This window comes from Solanum pennellii, chromosome 6 (assembly GCF_001406875.1).
Source record: "Solanum pennellii chromosome 6, SPENNV200".
Taxonomy (NCBI): domain Eukaryota; kingdom Viridiplantae; phylum Streptophyta; class Magnoliopsida; order Solanales; family Solanaceae; genus Solanum; species Solanum pennellii.
This window is the reverse complement of record NC_028642.1, coordinates 15,629,953-15,639,266: the sequence shown is the minus strand read 5'-3', so window position 1 is coordinate 15,639,266 and position 9,314 is coordinate 15,629,953. Positions and strand designations below refer to the sequence as shown.

The window sequence follows — 9,314 nt, the reverse complement described above, 5'->3', positions numbered from 1 at the left end:
AATATCTCAATAGGCCTAGGGCGGGGGGCAAGCTCCACTGCAGGGCCGGGGGAATAAATAGGCGTGGGGATGAGTCTGCAACAAAATCAATTGAATAGACATAGAACCCTGGTAAGCCTATCGATTCAAGCAAGTCCGACTAGTTTAGGCGCCACCTTCCAGACTTCTAAAAGCGGGTGGTTTTAAGTCCAAATCCCTATTCTAGTTACAGAGTGCGGGTAGCCGACAAGTAGGTTAGAAAACTGGGGAATCAATAAGCTTTGCTCGTGCTTTCACTTCCAGGAGGAATTCTATCATCCATGGCGAAGATATTGTATAATAAGAAAGGGCTTACTTTTCAGAGTGATCTTTCTAGATTTCGGAATGGAAAGGCTTGGTTGAAGGCAAAATTTGGTGTAATTCGCCATTTTTTAAGAAAAGAAATGCAGGTAGAAAGTCTTGCTTAGTTATTTCTCCATCTATGTAAGAGAAGGGGGGTTGAAGTTTATAGCTAGTCGAAAAAGTAATAAGAAGGTCTAATCATGCTACTTAAGTCGTATGCTTAACACATGCAAGTTGATCAGTTCTCCCTTTAGAAATAGGCTACAAAGTCATCGATTCGAATCTGAGGAAGGGCTTTTTTTCCGGTATGTCGCTTCTCCAAAAAGGAGCAAGAGAACAAATTCTGACCTATTATGTAACTTTTTTTCTTTAGAGGCCTTCTCTCTCTTATTGCAACATTCCTGGGGCATTTCGCTCTTAGAGTAATGCCAATTCGAATAATTGGTAAGTGTCTCATGCTGTTCCTTTTAGTGATTATGGGGTTGATCCTTATTTTGAGATTTCTTGGTTTTCGTTCAAAGAGAAAATACTGGTTTATTAATCTATTTTTTTTATTCTTGTTTTATTTAGTATATCTTTATTTATATTTTTTCTAAGGAACTATTTGCTATCCCATTTAGGTATTTTGTGTTCTCAGCTTCTCTCTGGGACTTTGCTTTTTAGTGTCGGGGGATCACTTCCTCCTCTGGGCCCTTCCGGGCAAGCAAGCGGGGCTGAGTTTGAAGATGATCATTTTGGGATTGATGTCCTCTTGGAATCATGGGAAAAATCTACGGAAACAGGCACGTCGGTGGATCAGCTAGAACCAGAACCAGGACATGTGTCGCCTGCTATTCAAGTAGCTCCCCGGGGGAACGAAGCTGGTCCATCATATCAGCCCCCACGAGTTGTCCCCAGTCCGTATCAACTGGATGAAATGATAGGGGGGATTCCGTTCAGTCTATCCAGTGGAGGCTCCTAGCCAAATACTCCTATACACCCCCTATCGGGATCATGTACCTAGCAAAAATAGAGGCAAAAGACCTATCGAGCTCAAGGTCGAGATTCTAAAGATCATGGCGGTCCTTGATCCTACGGGGGATTAGCTGGGACGGGGAGCTCGGGCCCTCGAGAATCCGCGTACCGCCACGAGAGAGCATTCCTTGTATAAACTCTATACCCTTCTTTCAGATCTCGAATCGAGGGGAGTCAATTTCGAGTCCTTCTCTCAATTAAAAGTGAACGTACCCCTGCGAAGGGGTTGGGACGAACACTCTACCACATAGTGGAGTGGATAGCTAGGACTACTAAAATGGATATCGTGTACAATAACAATCCTATATTTGATGTTGATTAATCCACACTTCCATTCCTTGTAGAGGAAGGCTAACTGCTTGCTGGCTGGGAGCTGTATGAGCGGTAACTACCGCTCACGGCTCCGTGAGAAGGGCGGTGGACAGAAATGGCCTTGTTGTACCTCACTCTCGTCTTCAATGGGGTCTGCTCTTTCTTTTTTGGGAGAGTATGACAATGTGATCTTAATGAGGTGCGGGGCTTTGCATCTTACATTCGTTGGGCTTCTCTCTTCGGGAGCCAGTGCCCCGGACTTTTTGTTCAATAAACCCCTCCGGCCGAAGACTAGTGGTAGGTGGTCCTGTGGAGCTTTCGGAAAAGGGTAGCCTTGTATGTAAGCACAGCAATGAACCGCGGCGAACCCTCAGACGACCTATCTAAGATTAGGGGGGATCCTCACTAGTGGTGACCCTTTCACTCTTCCACGGACTGATACATGTACCGAATGCTCATACGGGAAAGTTGAACTTCTGGGTCTGGAACCTGGGGGGTTGCTCCGAGAAATCCTTTCTTTCTCATCCACTCAGGGGGTGCGGACACACCTGCGCGGATTACAGGTGACAGTTACAAGAATGGCGGGGAAGTTAACAGTACCCGACGACATTCAGGATGGATGTAGACCCATTGGGAAGGGATAAATCATTCCGGTCCTGGTAGAAGTGGCGACCATTCTCATGAACGAAAAAGACTGCACTGAGGGAAGCCCTATGAGTCACTGAAACGACGGCAGGAGTGCCCTTTTTCTATCAATAGAGGGAGCAAAAAACGGGCTTTGCTCCCCTTTAAAATATGAAGAAAGAATTAAGGGTCGAAGTTTAGACCACTCACAGTAGTTCTACCTATAGAAAGGATCATGAAAGAGGAGACAACCCATTTATGATTCCAGCTGAGAAGACTAGTAAAAGGAAGGATCAAGAATGTTATATATTTTTGGAGGTAGATAAGTTGGTGATGAACAAATAAGAATTGCTTCAACCAAAATTGATGGAATTGGCCCAAAAAAAGCCATTCCGGTTCGTTATCGATTAGGTATCAGTGGAAACATAACGATAAAAGAATTATCTAAGTATCAAATCGACCAAATTGACCAAATGATAGGTCAAGATCATGTTGTTCATTGAGAATTGAAGAGGGGAGAAGAGCAGACATCGAACGATTAATTTTGATTTCTTATTATCGTGGAAGTCGTCATCAAGATGGATCGCCTTTAAGCGGTCAACGAACTCATACTAATGCTAGGACATGTCACAAGCTAATTCTGAAATGAAAGAAGTCTACTGAAAGCCCTTGTTACTTGTCTGATCAATCACACTGATAGCTTCAATAGTTCACTAAAATTTATGTGAATGATCGTGACAGCTCTTCAAATCCTATTCAGTCTGATTAGATATGTCACTGAAACAATGTGATTCCATTCTGTCTCTCTTTTCTTTTCGGATTCCGAGGATGTGCCGGCCGATCCTAACATCATTTATGAGGAGCCGGACGACGAAGCTTCCTCCTCATATAAAGATATCTCCGACACTACTCTCCCGGCAAGAAGAACTTTTTCTATTGTGATTTTTGGCAAGTTCGGTTAGGAGGGACAAAAGAGAGATGCTTTCTATCAGTCAAAAAGTATATATCGCCCCCCATGCTCCCATGATCTGGTTACAGAGGAATAGAAAGGAAAGACCCGGGGCTAGTGCAAGTTCGGTTGGGGTATAGAGCCGTAAGCGCAGTGGGGTGTGATAGAGGACGTGCTCGTACGGTTCAGAGAAGGATATGAAAAAGTATTTTTTTGTTGGGAACTTTCACTCCTCTATATTCGAAATATGCCTCTCTAGGAGCATTACGATCTGCAGCTCAAATGGTCCCTTATGAAGTCTCTATTGGTCTTATTCTTATTGTGCGCCTTGTGAGCGTGTTTGGATCCGCAAAGGCAATCGCTCGGATGTTCCCTTAACCCAGCCCGGGAACGGACCGGAGGGCACCACAACATGCGGAATGTCCGCATCTCGTCGCAAGGCTCATTTTTCGTGGTGGGTCATAAGGCGGGCAGCTTTATCTTATCAAGGGCTGGGGCACAAGGGTCCTGGTACTATCCAGGTACGAAGAACCCCGGAGGTGACTGCAATGAGCAGAAATCTCACTCACGGGCCTGAACGCCGAGCAAACACTCGAACGTGAGAGCAAGGGATCACCCAACAAATGGACAATCTCAAAGGGGGTAGGGAGGCAAGAACCATGCTTTAAGAGACCTAACCCAACCCGGTCTGAATCTTATCTGAACTGCGAGAATAACTGACTAAGCCGTGCCATAAGGGGTCATTCTCCAAACGGGAAGGGGCCAAGCCTTTAGGTTGTTTAAGTAGGTTGGGTGACAGATCGGCCATAGGAGTACTCCGGGATATAAAATAGAGTAACAAAAGTGGAGCATACGACGATGCCGCCCATTTTCATTTCGTGGAAGTCCCCGGCAGATGAAAGGGTTGTAGGTGATAGCACGTTCTGCTTCTTATCTAGAGAGGGGCGTTCAGCCACTTGACTGTAAGGAGAGGGGCGTCGAAATACTTTCTATTGGTTCTTGCGTGGCAGCTGGTATAGATGATGAAAGGCGGGCTGCTTTTTTGGGACCTATTCTCTTAATAGGCGGCAAAGCGAAATAGGAAAGGGGCCGGGCTGACTGATGAGTGCCCTTTTAGCCTTTATTTAAAAGTCTCTCATGTGGAGCTAACATAGTTGGATAAATACAAATATAGCCAAATCAAGATGAGATGGGACGACCGTTCAGAGGCCGCAGCAGGACTACCATAGGAAAGCTCGCCCCCGCTAGCTAACATAGAAAGAGATTCCCGGATAGCAGCAGGCTCTATGTAAATCTCTTCCCGACCGGCCAGGACAAATCAGGGCACCACTTGGGAAGGGAATGGCTCAGCTCACATGCATCATTTGATAAAAGCACTCCTGTTGCCTCCGATGATTGGTTTGTCAACCACGCTTTCTCTCCCTCAAAACAATGCTCCTCATCAAATGCCCTTCCTTGGGTTGGGGCAACACAGCAACGAGTAGTTCCCTCCAGGACCCCACCCCCTCGAGAGCAAGATGCCGGACGAGATGGCTGGGAGCAAACCTAGACTTTCCTTTGGCTTGCCTTACCTCATCATCTAAATAAATAAAGGTCGAGCGCCGAAAAGGAACCCACCCTGCCTCTTCAAGAAAGCTTTGCTTGGTAGGCGCTGCCCACTTACTCGGACAATGCTGTGAATACGAAAGTGTGCAGTTCCGCCCCATTCTCCCATGCTGAGCCACAGGCAACACCTCGGAAAACACGGGCGAGCCACATGCAGGGAAACTTGCACATGTGGTTCTGGCCGGGGACCCCGGTATATTGTACTAATATGTGTAAGTTCCCGTAATTAGAGTGAGATTGTCATGGCGCAAAAGCAGATATGGTCCGGTATTCCCTTGTGCCCTGTATTGGTTATGTTCTTTATATCTCGTCTAGCAGAAACTAATCAACCTCTGTTTGATCTCCCAGAAGTGGAAGCTTAATCAGTTGCAGGCTATAATGTAGAATATGCGCGGAATGCGATCCTTAATAGTTCACTGTTGGCGGAAGCCAATGTCCCGAGGTCTCGGGGACTCATTCTGATTTAAACAAGGGGCGGGTCGGGGATTTCAGCCTTGTTATCAAAGAGGGAGTTGGGTAAAGCAAACTCTTTCCTTGGAGGAGCACTCGTTTAGTCAGGTAGAACCTGGTTGCGTTGCTTGATGCTCTGATCGAAAACAAATCAGTGGAGCCATGCCGGTATGACTGAATATCCGTTAGAAAGGTCAATCCCTCCCCTACGACACCAAAAACACCGGGCCGAACTTCTAAGCCGCCCGCTTTCATAGAACAATATCGTGGCAACGTAGACCTAAGTGGTCATATTGGATCCTTGGGAACCATCACAAGTACGGCCGGCCTATATATATTTGAACGAAAATACCGTGTTGTCCAGCGGAGCCTAGAAGATGGTGACTCGCGCAGACAGCTGACTAATTTTCAATAGAAAAGAATAACCAAACCAACCCAGCTGGCTGGTCAATCTGAAAGATCTTATCGGCCGACAAATCGGAGACGGATGACCACGGTCCAAGCCTTACCAACACCGGAGGTGTACTAATCAATGAACCCACGAAACCAATTTTCTTTTATGACAAAATAAACCAAGCCTAAGCAGTCACGACATCTTGTTGATATTGATTGAGTTGGAGGGACTGGACTTTCTCTGACCGAATCCATCCGTAAACCTAGACCGCGGTAACCTTCGTAACCAAAGCGACACGACAACATCCAAAGGTGACCTTTGGGTTCTTAAGTAGGGGGGCAAGGAGGAGCACGTAGGAATGCCGACCACTACATAAGCCACTAGTGGCTTAGAGAAAGCGAGCAACACCTTGTATAGGTTGGGCGTATCCTAAAGAAGCAAGCCCCTATCAGAGAAATCCATTGCGCGCTAGCCTAGCTAGCTAAAGTTTTTCAGTTGGATGTTATGTTAGTTGTAGCGCGCCTTCCCTCCTTCTCTCACTTTGGAAAGATTTTTCCGTATTTTCTTATGATGACCCGGTCGAGAGAGTACGATACATCGGTGGAAAAGATTTCCTTTTTTCTGTGAGCTTGGTTTACTTGACCGAAGGGTGCAGTAGAACTTGAAGGAAAGGAATAAATACCTGGTCTATAATTTTGACAAAAGGAGGACCGCTATTGGGAAATATCTTCTTGGTCGTCATCGAAGAAGTTGACGTCCGGGGCTTCCTCTTTCCCTTTAAAATAAAAGCGGTGAAGTCCATCCTAAAGTTCCAAATCTACATCCAACACCAGAGGTTCCTGATGAGAACAAATTGTAAGGCGTTGAAAGAAACCCTTAAGAAAGATGTCAAGACCCTCTTTGACTTTGATATTGAACACATAAAGGGAGAGAGTCACAGTCTCCCTTATTTCCTAACAATAAATTTCTTTTTTGCAAGGGCCAGTAACAATGTGATATTCCATAGATAAGCAAGAAACTGAAGCCTCTCTTTTTATTTATGATGTACCGGCTTGAATTCACTTGAACTTAAGGAAAAAATTTCTTTCTCGTCAAAGTAGGTGTTCGCTCCGCTGCACGAACAGGTAAAGATGCGACGTCGATCACATCGGGTAGGGCCATTCTCCCAGAGAAGAGCTTGAAGCAAGGGTCAGAACTTTAGGCGGGGCCTCTGTCGATAGAGCGAAATTAGTCATTCATTAATCCACCCTAGACATACTAAGCAAAAGGGATGATCAAACTACAGAATAAATACAGACATAAACATAACAAATACCGCACAGAGCGCCCGCTCTAAAAAGCTGCCTTCCGGCATTCGTCCTTCAAACTACCCACCAATCATCCAACACAACCAACTATTCATATAAGTGAAGTGCATTACAGAAATCAGTGAATGAAATAAGGCGGAAAAAAAAAGACCTAGGAACGAGCAGGGAGGATTGGTTTCCCCACCTTAAAGTACAGAGCATTTTAGGGATCTAGCTCGCTGATATAAAAAACCGGAAGATTCAATCCAGGGACGCTTGGGACTAGATTGAATCCTTAGTTAGAGAGAGGGGCTAAGCTAAGCCTACGTAACGCTATGGGAACAACCCTTTTTGTCCGCTTTCAGCTATGCTATATAGATGGTCTACCTTTTGAAATAAAATGGAATATGTAAGTAAGTAGCATCTAGAATAGAATCCAGAGCAGCTAAGACAAAAAAGGGTTGAACCCGTCTCACAAACCAAGAGATCTGGGGGCTTTTGTTCACTCATCATCAATCCCATTATACTACTCTGTTAGTACAAATTCTTGTCAGTCTCCGAGGGACATCGAAGACTTGGAACTACATCGATAGACAAAGCATTTTCCTTCCTCACTACTATCTCGAGAGAAGCAATCGGCTTGGGATGATGTCATTGGTTCTTTTCTTCTCTTTCCCTCTCGAGCGCTTTCTTTCGGAGTCGACGTGCTTCCTTATTCGCGAGAATTTACTCCCTCCGGTGCTTGCTCCTCTGTAAGCACTCTTCTTGTCGTTCCAACCTTTCCTCATATCTAATTTGGTCTGAAGTCTTTCTTTAGCCTGATCAGATAATGGTGCTCTACTTTTTGACATAGGATTTGATATCACCCAATTCTTCGTTTACTAACGTTGAACTCATACTACGCCAGATTTGATGTTTCAAAGAAGTAGGTGGTTGTTAACCACCGAAGTCTAGTTGATGTTTACATATGTAACATAACCTATTTTATTTATAATAGAGACTTTGACTATGTCGTCATCTATCTGTTATCGGGAATGGGTCTTTTGTCCTATGGTATCGGGCATCCGTAATCTGTATCGTTAATTGGAAATTTCTCTCTTGTGCCATTAGCAAATCCCTTTAGTGTAGTCGCCCGGTCATCCATTGCAATGAAATTGGGAAATCTTTTACGCAATAGCGCGTGTTTGAAGTCCTACTAAGCTAAAGAAGCAGATGAAGCATCGGGTCTTGGAGAAGAATAAGATCACAGAGCACAGCAAACCGCTAAACCATGTGCGCTTGATTTTGCTCTCCTATCATGAGTTTGTTTTGCGCTCTAAAGCTGTCTTTTTGAGGAAGACCGGAGAGAACCTTTATGACATTCTTGTGGATAAAGCAGTCTGTGAAGCCTTTTCTTATGTTGTTTAAGACCCCTTATCGGGAAACTCTGGCAAGGTATATTATTCCTTTTTCCTAGTGGGTGCAGGTTTCATCAAAAGGCTCTTCGCCTCGTGGAATTATTGGGTTCGCTTGCAAACAACACTTCTCCTCTCTACCCTCCTACAAAGCATTCCTTGTTCTGACCGCAGCACCATATCTTGACCCTTTTCTCAAATTGTTCCATTTCGAGTTGGCCCATTCCCCTTCGACCGGTCGTAAAAGGAGAAGAACTGAGAGAGTATGCTATGCGCAGACTGACTTGCTGTTTGCTTTATTTGAGGAATTTTGGAGTGAAGGGCGATGCCAGTCGATTGAGAATCTAATTCCTACATACCAGACTTTGAATAATCATACATGATAGGAGAGAAATCGTCTGATTAAGAAAAAAGGGTTCCGTCTCTCACTAATAGAATACAGGAATAACCCTGAAATGACCTAATTCCCGTCTTCTCTAGTGGGAATTCTGATCCCGAATAACTAAATAGCGTCAATGAGGATGCCTAGTAGCTTCTCTTTCAGCTTATTAACCACGTGGGGCCTTTCCCTCTCTTTCTCTTTATTGAAGCTAACCGTCCAGTCTTGGAAGTGAGGGTCTTGCAATCATTCTAATTCCTCTCCTCTAGTATTAGCAGTTTCCTGAAGCCATTCTGCTATCATCCTAGTTTTTAGTAAAGTGACTGCCGTTGTTGATGTTCGATCGTTTAACCGCAGCCAAGGAATGTTCCTGATATGCGAAAAGAACCGAAGGAGGTTACTGCGACAACAAACCAACATGCATGATTTAGAGAAGGATGATGATATATCGTGTACGCGGGGTTCCCTATTGAATAGAGCCACGTGAGATATATTATTCAATCGCGAGCCAAGGGTTTACAGTACTATTGCCAGGTTGGGGGAGTGGCTGTCGTCCAGGCATTTCCCCCTCTTTCATTACCATTGA

General features: G+C 44.8%; 1 pseudogene; it reads right to left on the bottom strand.

Moving 5' to 3' along the window:
- Positions 1–1,637: 1,637 nt before the first annotated feature.
- Positions 1,638–2,257, bottom strand: LOC114077605 (annotated as a pseudogene).
- Positions 2,258–9,314: the final 7,057 nt, after the last annotated feature.